This window comes from Pseudorca crassidens, chromosome 6 (genome assembly GCF_039906515.1).
Source record: "Pseudorca crassidens isolate mPseCra1 chromosome 6, mPseCra1.hap1, whole genome shotgun sequence".
Classification (NCBI taxonomy): domain Eukaryota; kingdom Metazoa; phylum Chordata; class Mammalia; order Artiodactyla; family Delphinidae; genus Pseudorca; species Pseudorca crassidens.
In genome coordinates this window covers 90,191,551-90,203,652 of record NC_090301.1, presented here as the reverse complement: position 1 = coordinate 90,203,652, position 12,102 = coordinate 90,191,551, and the positions used below count along the sequence as shown (strand labels likewise).

The window sequence follows — 12,102 nt, the reverse complement described above, 5'->3', positions numbered from 1 at the left end:
TTGGCAGTTTTCACTGATGGCTTACTGATTTTTCTTGTGATGCTGCCTCTTTTTCAGTAATCATGAGCCTCTTCTATTTCTCTCCCCATGTTCTCTGACGACTGTTTTTGTTATTTCCTGCCCTCCTAATTTTCACTCTCTTTGAATATAACTTTCTTCCACGCTTCCTCAGTTTTCTTCTCTTTTCTTTTAGGTTCTCTCCTTTGATACCTTACCCACTCCCATATTTCAGTAATCAGCCTCCATCAGTCTCACTTCCATATTCTAGTTTCTATCATTAACACCCAGATCAGGGTTCCCAAATCCATGCTAGAAGAACCAATGGCATTTTTCAAGCAACAGAATTTGGTGTCACAGCCTTCATACAAGTTGCACAACTTTCTAGCTTTGTTTCTTGCTTTATTTCCTGAAATATGTTTTCACCACTTGTAAGATGGAGTCCTTTACCTCCCTTAAGTGATTTTTTTTTTTTTGCAAGGAAAACATGTACATAAGTGTAAAACGATTACTGCTTTTTAAATGTACAGCTATTGCTGTGTACCACATAAAGATAACCTCTATGAAGATGTTCTCCATTGCCTTAACTAGAGATGAACCCACAGTCTTTTGAAACTCAGCTATGCTCTGTCTTGTATTTTAGTGATATTTACACTTGCTTTATCTCCACCCTAACCCACTCCCTGACTAAAAGTTCTAGGAAAGGCAGGAACTCATTAATGTATCTCTTTAGTGCTTGAAACAATGTCTAGCAAGTCAGAGGCTTTAATTAGTTTAATTCCAACTTTAATTAGTTGTTCAATTAAAATTGACAACCGGCTTTCATGTTTGAGAAAGAAAAAAAAGAAAAACACAGATTCTATCAAACTCATCATGTGTTAACAAAATGAGATGCATTCACGTTTTTCAGAGAAATACATGTTTCTGAGGATGGATGAGAATTAAACCTGTGCTTGGCTTGAAGGTCTGCAGGTGGCTGTACCTGCCTTGGCTGTTAATGCTCAAATTTGTGATGCCAGAGGAGGTGTTACTCCTCATTGCCAAGCATTAGGTAAGCAAACCTACACTTTCTGTCAATCATACATGGCATGCATTGTGTGTGCCTGCTGCCTCTTGAAGCTCTATTAAAAGAATATAACACCAGACAGGAACTGTCAAAGATTTAGTCTACTTGCATCCGCCTCTTTCTGCATCCTAGTTGAATCACAGACTGATGAGAGACACTGGCAGGCAGACAGCACACAAGAGGGGAAAAACCAGTAGCTATCACTCATGAATTGTATTTTATTTCTGTTCTGAAAGATTTGAGTTCCATATTTTGAATTTCCACATTCTAGCTGTATACCACATAAGCAAATTTGTGTTAGGAAAAGGAATATGTAGATATTTTAATATTCAGGATGCTAGCAGTGAGGTTTTTTTTGTTTTGTTTTTGAAATTTGACTTTGTTTAGTGACACTGTATGTTTCTTTGTTCTGTTGTGAATCAATTTATTCTCTTTTTAATAGATATGGATAATGACAAAGGCATATACTCACAATGTCCACCAGCTCTTCAGCTATTATGTTAAATCTTAACTATTTATGATCTAAGAAAGATTTAGTGTGAAAATTTAAGAAGTAAAACCAGAAAATGAAAACAAAATGAATATACCTCGGTTTGTCTGAAGGGATGCCTCTTTCCTGCCATGTCACTCTGGGTTCTTCATGTGAATCTTTAAATAAGAGACTTTGACCAGTATAGAGATCAAAAGGTTCAAATGTCAATTTTCAAAAGATGCAGCTATTCTAGAGTGATCATATATATTATTGTTATATTGAAAAAACAGGCAATTTGTCATTAAATTGTGTTTTAGTGAAGTCAAACTTTATTTTACTGAAGCTTAGAGACACTGCTTTATTTAGAGTTAACACAATACAGAGAGAAATAAATGCAGATGCCACAGTATAATAGATCCTGAAGTCCATCCCATTCAGACGTCTTAAGATTTTGGTACATGTTGGATCATCAATTTAGTTAAACATTCTGATAACTCCTGAAATGTCAATATTTTACACTGTTAATTTAAGACAGATAAGAATGCTTTAGCTTTCTGAAATGTCAATAGTGGCATGGACAATCTGTTTTAAAAATATGTTATTTACAAATATGTTTTTTCACGTGGAATTAAATTACACTCTCTTGTGAATGTGAGACATGGGGGACCCAAATTATACGATTGAGAATAATGATTTGGAAAATTTTGTAGATGCTATTACTTAACTGTATTGTGTGTTAGGAAAAAAAACCTTCGCATTTCTTCTGTACAGTGTGTCTTATTCTAGTTACATCTCTGAAATCGTAATTTCTTTCTACAGAAACCATTAGTCCTGCGAATCAAAGAACATTCAGATGAGTGAAGCACTTATGACACTGTGATAGCTACTTTTATGTGTCAGCTTGAGTGGATCAAGGGATGCTTAAGTAGCTGGTTAAACATTATTTCTGGGTGTATTTCTAAGGATGTTTCCAGAGGAGATTAGCAATTCAGTTGGTAGGCTGAATAAAGTGCATTGCCCTCTCCAACGTGAGTGGGCATCATTCAATCTGTTGCGAACTGGAAGAGAACAAAGAGGTGGGGAAATGAAAGTTTTGCCCTCTCTCTGCCTGACTGCTTGAACTGAGACATTAATCTTCCTTCTGCCCTCAGTGTTCCTGGTTCTCAGACCTTCAGACTCACACTGGAATCTACACCATCAGCTCTGGCCTTCAAACTACACCACTGGCCTTTCCTGGGCCTCTAGCTTGTGGATGATCGACAGTGGGACTTCTCAGCCTCTATAATCATGTAAGCCAATACCTTATAATAAATCTCTTCTCTCTCTCCCTGTACATATCCTATTGGCACTGTTTCTTTGGAAAACTGACTAATATAGGTGTATTCATACAATAGAATACTATGTAACTATACAAAATCATGGTGCTTTTTTTTCTTTTATTCTTTTTTTAGGTAAGAAGTGGATTTATTTAGAGAGAAACACACTCCATAGACAGAGTGTGGGCCATCTCAGAAGGCGAGAGGCCCCAGAATACAGGGTGGTTAGTTTTTACGGGCTGGGTAATTTCAGCCAATGAGTGGGACGATTTTCCAACTATTTTGGGGAAGGAGCGGAGATTTCCAGGAACTGGGCCACCACCTCCTTTTTTTTTTTTGCAGTACGCGGGCCTCTCACTGTTGTGGCCTCTCCCGTTGCGGAGCACAGGCTCTGGACGCGCAGGCTCAGCGGCCATGGCTCACGGGCCCAGCCGCTCCGCAGCATGTGGGATCTTCCCGGACCAGGGCACGAACCCGTGTCCCCCTGCATCGGCAGGCGGACTCTCAACCACTGCGCCACCAGGGAAGCCCTACTTTTTGATTTTTGATGGTTGGCCTTAGAACTGTCGGGTGTGTCACTTAGCTTATGTTAATGTATTACAATGAGCATATAGTGAGGCTCAAGGTCCACTGGAAGTCTGATCTGCCATCTTGGACCTAGTTGGTTCTGATCAGTTTTTGTCATGTCTACGGCTATCTCATTCTTTTAAAGGTTGTGCCCTGCCCCCTCCCCTCCTGTTTCATTCCCCCCTCAGATTTTACTACCATATGGGAGGCAGAGGGGAGATGGTTCATCTCCTGTAACTGCTTCAAGGCTGAATAGGGGTGTCGACCCTGCATGGTGCATTTTTAAAAAGTATTTTCTAGATAAAGATTCAGAAAATATTAATTAGTGTCTGCTGTCTTTCCTTCAGGTGAGATTATTTCTCACTTGCTTTATAGATTTTCCTTGTGAGCCCACATTCAGCAGAGCCTACTCTCCTCTGTGGGAGTGTTGTGTGCTCCACATTGTAGAACCTTCCCTGCCGAGTTTAACTCTTGCTTTTGCTCTGGGACCCAGGGGTTCATTGTTTCAGGACAGAGTTTACATTAATTTCATAGTTGGGATTCCTTCCTCATGTCAGTAGGAAGTATTTGATTCCATAGCCATCCACCATCAAGTGTATAAATTTAACAATTCCCTGTCACTTCCCCAAGCAAGGTAGCCAAAGTCTTGGAGCCCATCTTTTAGGAAGAAGCCTGACTTTCCAGGTTCCTTCCCTTCTGGCATGAGGGGATTTCATTTTTCTTTTCTTTTTCTTTGTTTGCTGTTTGCTTGTTTGTTGTGCTATAGAACTTGTATTAATATTGTTACTTTTATTACTGTTTAACTATTTTTTCTAGGATTCATCCTCTTTGAGAAAGAGGAAGGTGGGTCCTTGTTACTTCAGAATTGGAAGCATTAAACTAAGTTTCAAGGATACAATCCATACTCTACTTTAAATCAGATCATTCTAAACATTCCTCCATGATGGTGAAAAATTCTTTATCTGTTTTTATGTCATGAGGTACCACATAAATATACAGAAACACTATTTTATGTCTTACATAAAATATAGATGTCTTAACATCTATCATTATGCAACACCTGAAAAGTAGACATTATTTTCCATATTTCACGAGTAAGATGATTAAAATTTAGAAAAGCTAAGAAACTTGCCCACAGTCACTCAGCTAGAGACTGACAGGTGCACTTTGAAACCTGAAACTCTTTGATTCCAAACACTCTGAGCTTTCCACTGGGTCTTGCTGCTGCCAATAAAATCAATCCAACTACTGAGCTTTCTGTGATGAGGCAATTAGTCATGAATACCTTTTCTATATTACATACAATGTAAGGGACTCCAGTAACATCCTTGATTTATGACAATAAAAATTACAGAATTAGGGCTTCCCTGGTGGCGCAGTGGTTGAGAGTTCGCCTGCCGATGCAGGGGACACAGGTTCGTGCCCCGGTCCGGGAAGATCCCACATGCCGCGGAGCGGCTAGGCCCGTGAGCCATGGCCACTGAGCCTGTGCGTCCAGAGCCTGTGCTCCGCAACGGGAGAGGCCACAACAGTGAGAGGCCCGCGTACCGCAAAAAAAAAAAAAAAAAAATTACAGAATTAATTCTGCATGCTTGCTTACAGAGGGGTGGTTAAGAGAACTAACTCTTGAATCAAATGTCTGGGGCTCAAAACCTAACTTGGTGTGACCATGAACAAGTTACTTAACCTCTCTGAGCCTCAGTTTGCTTATCCACAAGATGAAGATCAAGTAATATTTCCTTGATTAGTTTGGTGATACAAATTAGCAAATACGTATAAAGCACTTAGAATGATATCTGATACTTAGTAAGGAGCTTAATACATGTTAGCTAGTGTTATTCAAATGATCCATATGGAAATATCTTGCATCAGTTGGTCTATAATTGACAAAATATTTAGTATTTAATATGGCAACAAAATTCTCAAATTTGCGAAATGCAGTTTGTTTACCTTTTTCTAAGTGGGTCTGTTAATTAAAGTCCTTTCTAATTAGCAGCTGTGCTTTTTTATAGCAAAACATTTTTTATACCTTCAATTTGTGAAAAGCTAAGAGGCATATGACAGTTTTAATGAGATTCCTGTCTACTTGAATGAAATACAAACTTTTTTATTATTTTTCTAAAATTAAAGTTCCCATTAGAATTTTAGTGCCTGTGTTTTACCGTCTTCATTACTGACATCAGCACTGAACTTCTTACTGGTGATTTAAATTTATATTGAAATGCCATGAATACATAAATATACCTAATAACAACACTGTATGAAATATACTCTGAAATTCAAAGCCAGAGGAGTTAGTAATAATTTATGTACTTCTATGAAGAACACTTAAATCTTATTATTAACTTCTTAAAAAGTAATCTCTGGTAACATTTCAGTGACCTGTCTCCTTAACATTTCTTTTTAATTTAACTAAAGACTCTTCTTTATGGAGATGGTATTAATTAATCCCAGTAAGATGAAAATGGGGTTTCTGTTTTATTTTTTTCACAGTTAGTGCCATCTGAAGATTTCTGTATTGAAGATTTTCCCATCAAGTGGACATAGACTCAGGAATTTCAGCTTTTCGTCTACAGATATTGGGTCCTTCCCCATTCAAAGTGCTACAGTACCTATTGCAAGGTGAGAGGAGTAAACGAGCTGAGGGTGAGGGGTAAGTGGAGGATGCTGGAGTCTCAAACATTTGGAAAAGATTTAGAAAAGTATTGTAGGGGATTAGCTAGGTGGTTAACAAGATATGGATAAAAGGATATATTAAAGTTCAAGACAGATTCTCAAATAGTTTACTTCAGCAAGACTCAGCCACCTAAGACTGACTTAATAGAGGGGCCAAAAGTGTCTCCATAATGTTTCTAAAATTGCTGACTGTGGGAACAAGGCTGCTCAGGGAAGAAATGAATTAAAAAGGCAACAAAAAGCTAGGAACGTAGGAAAGGTTTTCAGCCTATAGCTCTCTAAGAGATAAGCGGATGAGGGGGTGTATCAGATTGAGTAAAAATGGGGGCAGTGACCCAGGAGGTTATAGATAAGTAGAAGTTGTTTAGAGCTAGAGAATTTTAGATATCAGATATTTTCAGAGAAAAAGATAGATTCCATATGTACCTTGATGATCAGTAAGTGAGGTAGATTACAGATAAAATATTATCTTCAGGCAATGATTGCCTGGTTTCTTCATTTGTTCATCCATGCATTTAATTAGACACCAAAGATTTATTGACTCTAGAAGTAGATCCACTATTAAAAGATGGGCAAACGACCTCAAGAGCCATTTTGCCAAAGAAGATATACAAATGCCCAGCAGGTACATAAAAAAGTGCTCAGGGCTTCCCTGGTGGCGCAGTGGTTGAGAGTCTGCCTGCCGATGCAGGGGACACGGGTTCGTGCCCCCTTCCGGGGGGATGTCGCGTGCCGCGGAGCGGCTGGGCCCGTGATTCATGGCCGCTGGGCCTGCGCGTCCGGAGCCTGTGCTCCGCGGCGGGAGAGGCCACGGCAGCGAGAGGCCCGCGTACCGCAAAAAAAAAAAGCTGCTCAACATCACTAATCATTAGCGAAACGCAAATCAAAAGCACGATGAGATATCACCTAATTAGAGTTGGCTGGCTTCAAAAAGACAAGAGATAAAAAATGACAGTGAAAAAGTGGAGAAAAAGGAACCCTTGTGCACTGTTGGTGAGACTCTAAATTGGTGCAGCCACTATGGAAAACAGTATGGAGTTTCCTCAAAAAATTAAAAATAGAACTATGGTATATGATTCAGCAATTCCACTTCTGGGAATATATCCGAAGGAAACAAAAACAGTAACTTGAAATTGTATCTGCACCTCATGTTTATATCAGCATAATTTACAATAGCCAAGACATAAGAACAACCTAAGTATCCATCAACGGATGAATGAATAAAGAAGTTATATATTAGAATATATATGTAATATATATATGTATATGAAGGAAATTCTGCCATTTGCAGCAACATGGATGAAACTAGAGGGCATTATGCTAAGTGAAATAAGTCAGACAGTGAAAAACAAACACAGTATGATCTCACTTATTGGTGGAATCTAAAAATAAATTAAAAAAAAAAGAAAAGGAAACTCATGAAAAAAGATCAGAGTTGTGGTTGTCAGAGGTGGGGAATGTGGGAGGGGGAATTGATGGGATGAAGGCAGTCGAAAGGTACCAACATCCAGTTACAAGATAAATAAGTACTAGGAATGTCATGTATAATGGGATAGCTATAGTTAACCCGGCCGTATGATAAATTTGAAAGTTGTTAAGAGAGTAGATACTAAGAGTTCTCATCACAAGGATTTTTTTTTATTTATATGAGGTAATGGATGTTAACTAAGATTATTGTGGTAATCACCTCACAGTATACATAACTGAAGTCATTATGCTGTACACCTTAAATTTATCCAGTGCTGTATATAAATTATATCTCAAGAAAAGTAGAAAAATTAAAATAGTAGATAGATAAAAGTGGATCCAGGTTTGTGGGGCCTAAAGCACATGCAATTTTGTGGCCCTTAAGAAAAGAATACAAAAACACAAATATATAATTACAAGTATACAATTCAGTGAGAGCTTTGGAAGGGGCCCATGAAATTCCAAGGACCTGAACTTTAATCTGAACTAATATTTCAGTAAATTCACCCCATATTGAGTGCCTGTATTCTAGGTGCTGTGCCAGAAACAGTAAATACCAGCACAGTCAGACTCAATACTTCACACAAAACCAGGGTTGAAACACGTACTCATGGACTTGCATAAACCAAATATTCACCATGTTATTCTGAGTAAGAGAAATGATTTTGTTTTCAATGGCAATAATTTATTGAGTGTCTTGAGCTCTAGGGGTCTATAGGCCACACATGGGCATCTTTGGAATATCACTTTCTGTTACGTTCTTCATTAATAAAAGGATAGTGATGTTTTGGAGCTCAGGAAATCTTCAGTTATTTTCGCAATACAGCAGTTGAAATCTCTTGATGATCCAATGTCTTTGTTTTATGCAATACTTTCTTTTTATTATCCTCCCCAGAAAAATTAACTCAAGTTTTTCCTTCCATCTTTTCTTTTCCTGTCCACCGCTAAAATGAAATGAATCAGAAGTAATGAGGAAGGGAAAAAAGATAAATACAATCTTTTTTATAAACCATAAACAGTACGGTATTAAATAAACACAATATTTGTGGTGTTATCACTATAACCTTTTTACCATTGCTGTTGAAAAAGAAAATTGTCTCAGATGTAACCTTACTTTATCCAGAAATCTCTATATATCACGTAATATTTTATTAGTGTAGTAACAACAGTACCATTCACAATAGTGGAATAATATTTTGCAGTTACCGAATATATCTCTTCAAGATTAGTGGGCTAACAATAGCCCTGATTTCATTGCTTATTAAAACAGTTAAAATAATAGCTTTCTGATTTGCATAAGTTGCAGATTAATGGTGTTTACTGAGCAGTGGAACTTGTACTTATATTCAGAATCCAATGACAGGAGACATATGAAAGTCGGAGGCATCCCATCCTCCTGTAAACCAGTCACGTTTATTTTTGGCAAAATGATAAAAGCACATTAGCATAGCAACTCAGTCAAGCTTAATGCATAAATAATTAATTGAAAATCCAGGAAGTTCGTGTAAGAATAAAATGAGTACTTTATTAAAGCAAAAGTAACTTTTTAATGACCCATTTAAAACCAAAGACACTTGAAAAACTGGCCAGGAAGTTTATAGCCTTATTAAAACTTATAAAGTTGCTTTGAATATGTAAATAAAAGTTACAGAAAGTGATAATACCATTATAAGCTTCTACAGGAGGAATATGGATAGTTTTCATTTCATCGTTTTCCTCCGTCTCTTACTCCCTTCCTTCTCTCTGTCTATCTATCTATCTATCTATCTATCTGTCTATCCATCCATCCATTTTTGTCATCATCATCATCTACCTAATCTATCTACTTAATCTTTTTCTATAATAAAAGACAGCATTCATCCTTTAATGTAGACAGTTCTAGAGAAGGTCTGCTCTCTGTTCTTGAATACACCACCAGGGGAAGATGAACAAAGAGTATCTGTAGTCACAACAGTCTGCATTTCTTTCTAAGGCTGTTTCCCTGCCCCCCTTTCTAAGGCTGTTTCCCCGCCCCCCATTCATAATGAATGAACTTAGGGACTTGCATCAGATTCATTATCATTTGTATTTTATCCTAAAGGAAGAACTGAAAACCCTTTGACAGAGATCAGTATGCACAGAAATGAATACTTTCTGTAATGAAGTGTTGAAGGTGCCTGATGTCAGTAGTTGATACAAACACAGATTTTTAAGGCTGGAAAGATTGCTCTCTAGATATTTATTTGTTCTGTATTGGATTTTGCAGTGGTGAACCAGGTCCTGTAGTTTTTGAAAGGATTTAAATAATTAGCTCCTTGAAGGACTTATCATTTTAATGTTTTATTCAAGATAGTCTTTTACCCTCATGAAGAGATAAAGAATTTTTAAGCATGTGGTAAATATATATGTGGGTTTGCATTTTGTGATCTACATGCTAGGCTTCAAAGTATACATATAAGTACTCATACAAAAGTATGGTGTCAATTTTGAAGAATTCAAACAAATTCCAAATCTTAGCAGATTTTAGAACAAAGATGTCACAGAATGTGACTTATCATCCTCACCTTCACATAATTCCATCTTTTTGTGAACATCCCACCTTCTGCCCTTGGCAAATGTAACTTATTCCCCTTGCTATTTGCTTCTATTCCCATGATGTTCAATGATTCATCTCATGTTTGGACTGTCTCTAATGGAACATACAGACTTACTTTCTAACGTAGCATTTATAAAGCATTTTGTACCATTTTCTCAAGAAGGACAGACCAACTTTAGGCAATGAAGAGAATGCTTTCAATATATTATCTTATTTTGACTCACCAACTATAGACTGACATTAAGGATTGTTGTGTATCCGCATGGATGTAGGTACACCCATATTCTGTTTTGGTTTGTTTATTCATTTGATTGCATATGTGCTCAATGTAAAAAAGCAAAACAAAAACAATCCAGAGAGATTTAGGGAAGAAACTAAAAGTTAATTTCTGCTGAAAGAAGACAGTAGATTAAGATAGCTGTCTCTAAAACCAAAAGCTCTGTTTTCTTTTGTTTTTAATATAGTTTTGGAAAATAAAAGCTGAGCTTGTTTCTGTGGGGAACCTCAGAATGAAGAGTTTTACAGGGTCCAGTATGTAAACTCTACTGGGACCAGGTCAGTTTTATGTCATTGCGTACATCGTGCCTGGTTCATTTTCTGGTCCATAACTATTCATAAATAGTGAGTGAGTGAATGAATAAAAGAATGATAAAGAATTTTGATTTCATTCTGAAGGTCTCTCAACAGAGAAGTATTATGCTTAGATTTACACTTTAAAACTATTTATCTTGTAATAGTATAGAATTTGGATTAAGAGGAGCTAAATGGGTGGTAGAGAGACCAATTTGGATGCAATTTATGTAACTTAGGAGACAAATGATGAGGAAAATCTAAAGCAAGGAAGTGAGGATAGAGATAAGAGAAAGGATTCAAGGTAGAGCTTAGGTAGTAGAATCCACAAAAATTGTCGACTTGTTCTTTGTAGAAAAAGAGTAAATTCAAGGGAAAAAGAAAGTCCCAAATTTCTGGCTTGGGCATCAAACAAAATAGGGGAAAAAGTGGACAATGTTGGTTTTAAGTGTTGGTTTTAAGTTTGAATGCTGTAACAGTGAAAATACACACCTGGAACTCAGGAGATAGCTTCTGGATGGAGCCATAGCTTTGGAAATCCTAATCACATATGGTACAAAAGTTTTGCCAATGATGAGGAGAAAAAGTATGGAAGACAAAGATCAGGGTAACATCGGGCATCAAAGAAGTATAGGAGCTTGAGACTTTAAAGGAACTTGAGAAGGAGTGAAGAGAGAATTAGAAAGAGAAAAGAGATTGTTCTTGATGTTGATAAATGAGTGGTTACTATTGTCAAACTCAGCAAAGCATGTAACAAACAAGTTGAAATGTGTTCAGCATATTGATTATCTTTGTCAGAGCTGTTTCAGTGATGTGGTGGGGGTCAAGGTGTAGTTTTAGGGGGTTGATGTACAAATGGCTGGATGCAAGAGAAGATATGCAAGATAGTCCAGCCTTTGAAAGCATGGTTGAAGAAAAGGTTAATAAGAGTTCAATGTCTAACACATTATAGGTTCTCAGTAAATATTTGTTGAAGAAATAAATGAGTACCTGGGATCAGAGCAAGATAAAGGCAACATTGTTATTAAGTGATGGAAGAAGCATAAATACATTTATATTGTAGGTTGAAGGATATGGCGCCAATGGGGAAGGAAAGAAAGAGATGTAAAATCATGGCATGGAAAAAAGAGAGGTCTCAGCACATAGACAAAACAATTCACTTTGTGTAGAAAATATCAGAGGTAAAGATGTATAGACACATTCAAATGTTAACCTATTAGGAAACGAGGGGCAGGAAGTTGAGAGCATTTATATGATAGTATCTATTCTCTCTGTAAATTAAGGAGCATCATGCTAAGAGTAAGATTGGAAGGCAAGGGACTTAAAGAAATGAGATGAATGATTAGAATGACTTTTGGGATAATGGAAAATGGAGCCAGTCATGGACAACTTGGAC

The 12,102-nt window shown here is 37.2% G+C and overlaps 1 long non-coding RNA gene across 1 annotated transcript in view; it reads left to right on the top strand.

Annotated features, from left to right (window-relative positions):
* Window positions 1-2,697: 2,697 nt before the first annotated feature.
* The window catches only part of LOC137225888 (uncharacterized), a 174,564-nt gene continuing 165,159 nt past the window's right edge, over window positions 2,698-12,102 (top strand). The window contains exons 1-2 of the long non-coding RNA XR_010944073.1: window positions 2,698-2,824; window positions 5,912-6,040. This is a non-coding gene — a long non-coding RNA (uncharacterized lncRNA). The remainder of the gene's footprint in view (window positions 2,825-5,911; window positions 6,041-12,102) is intronic.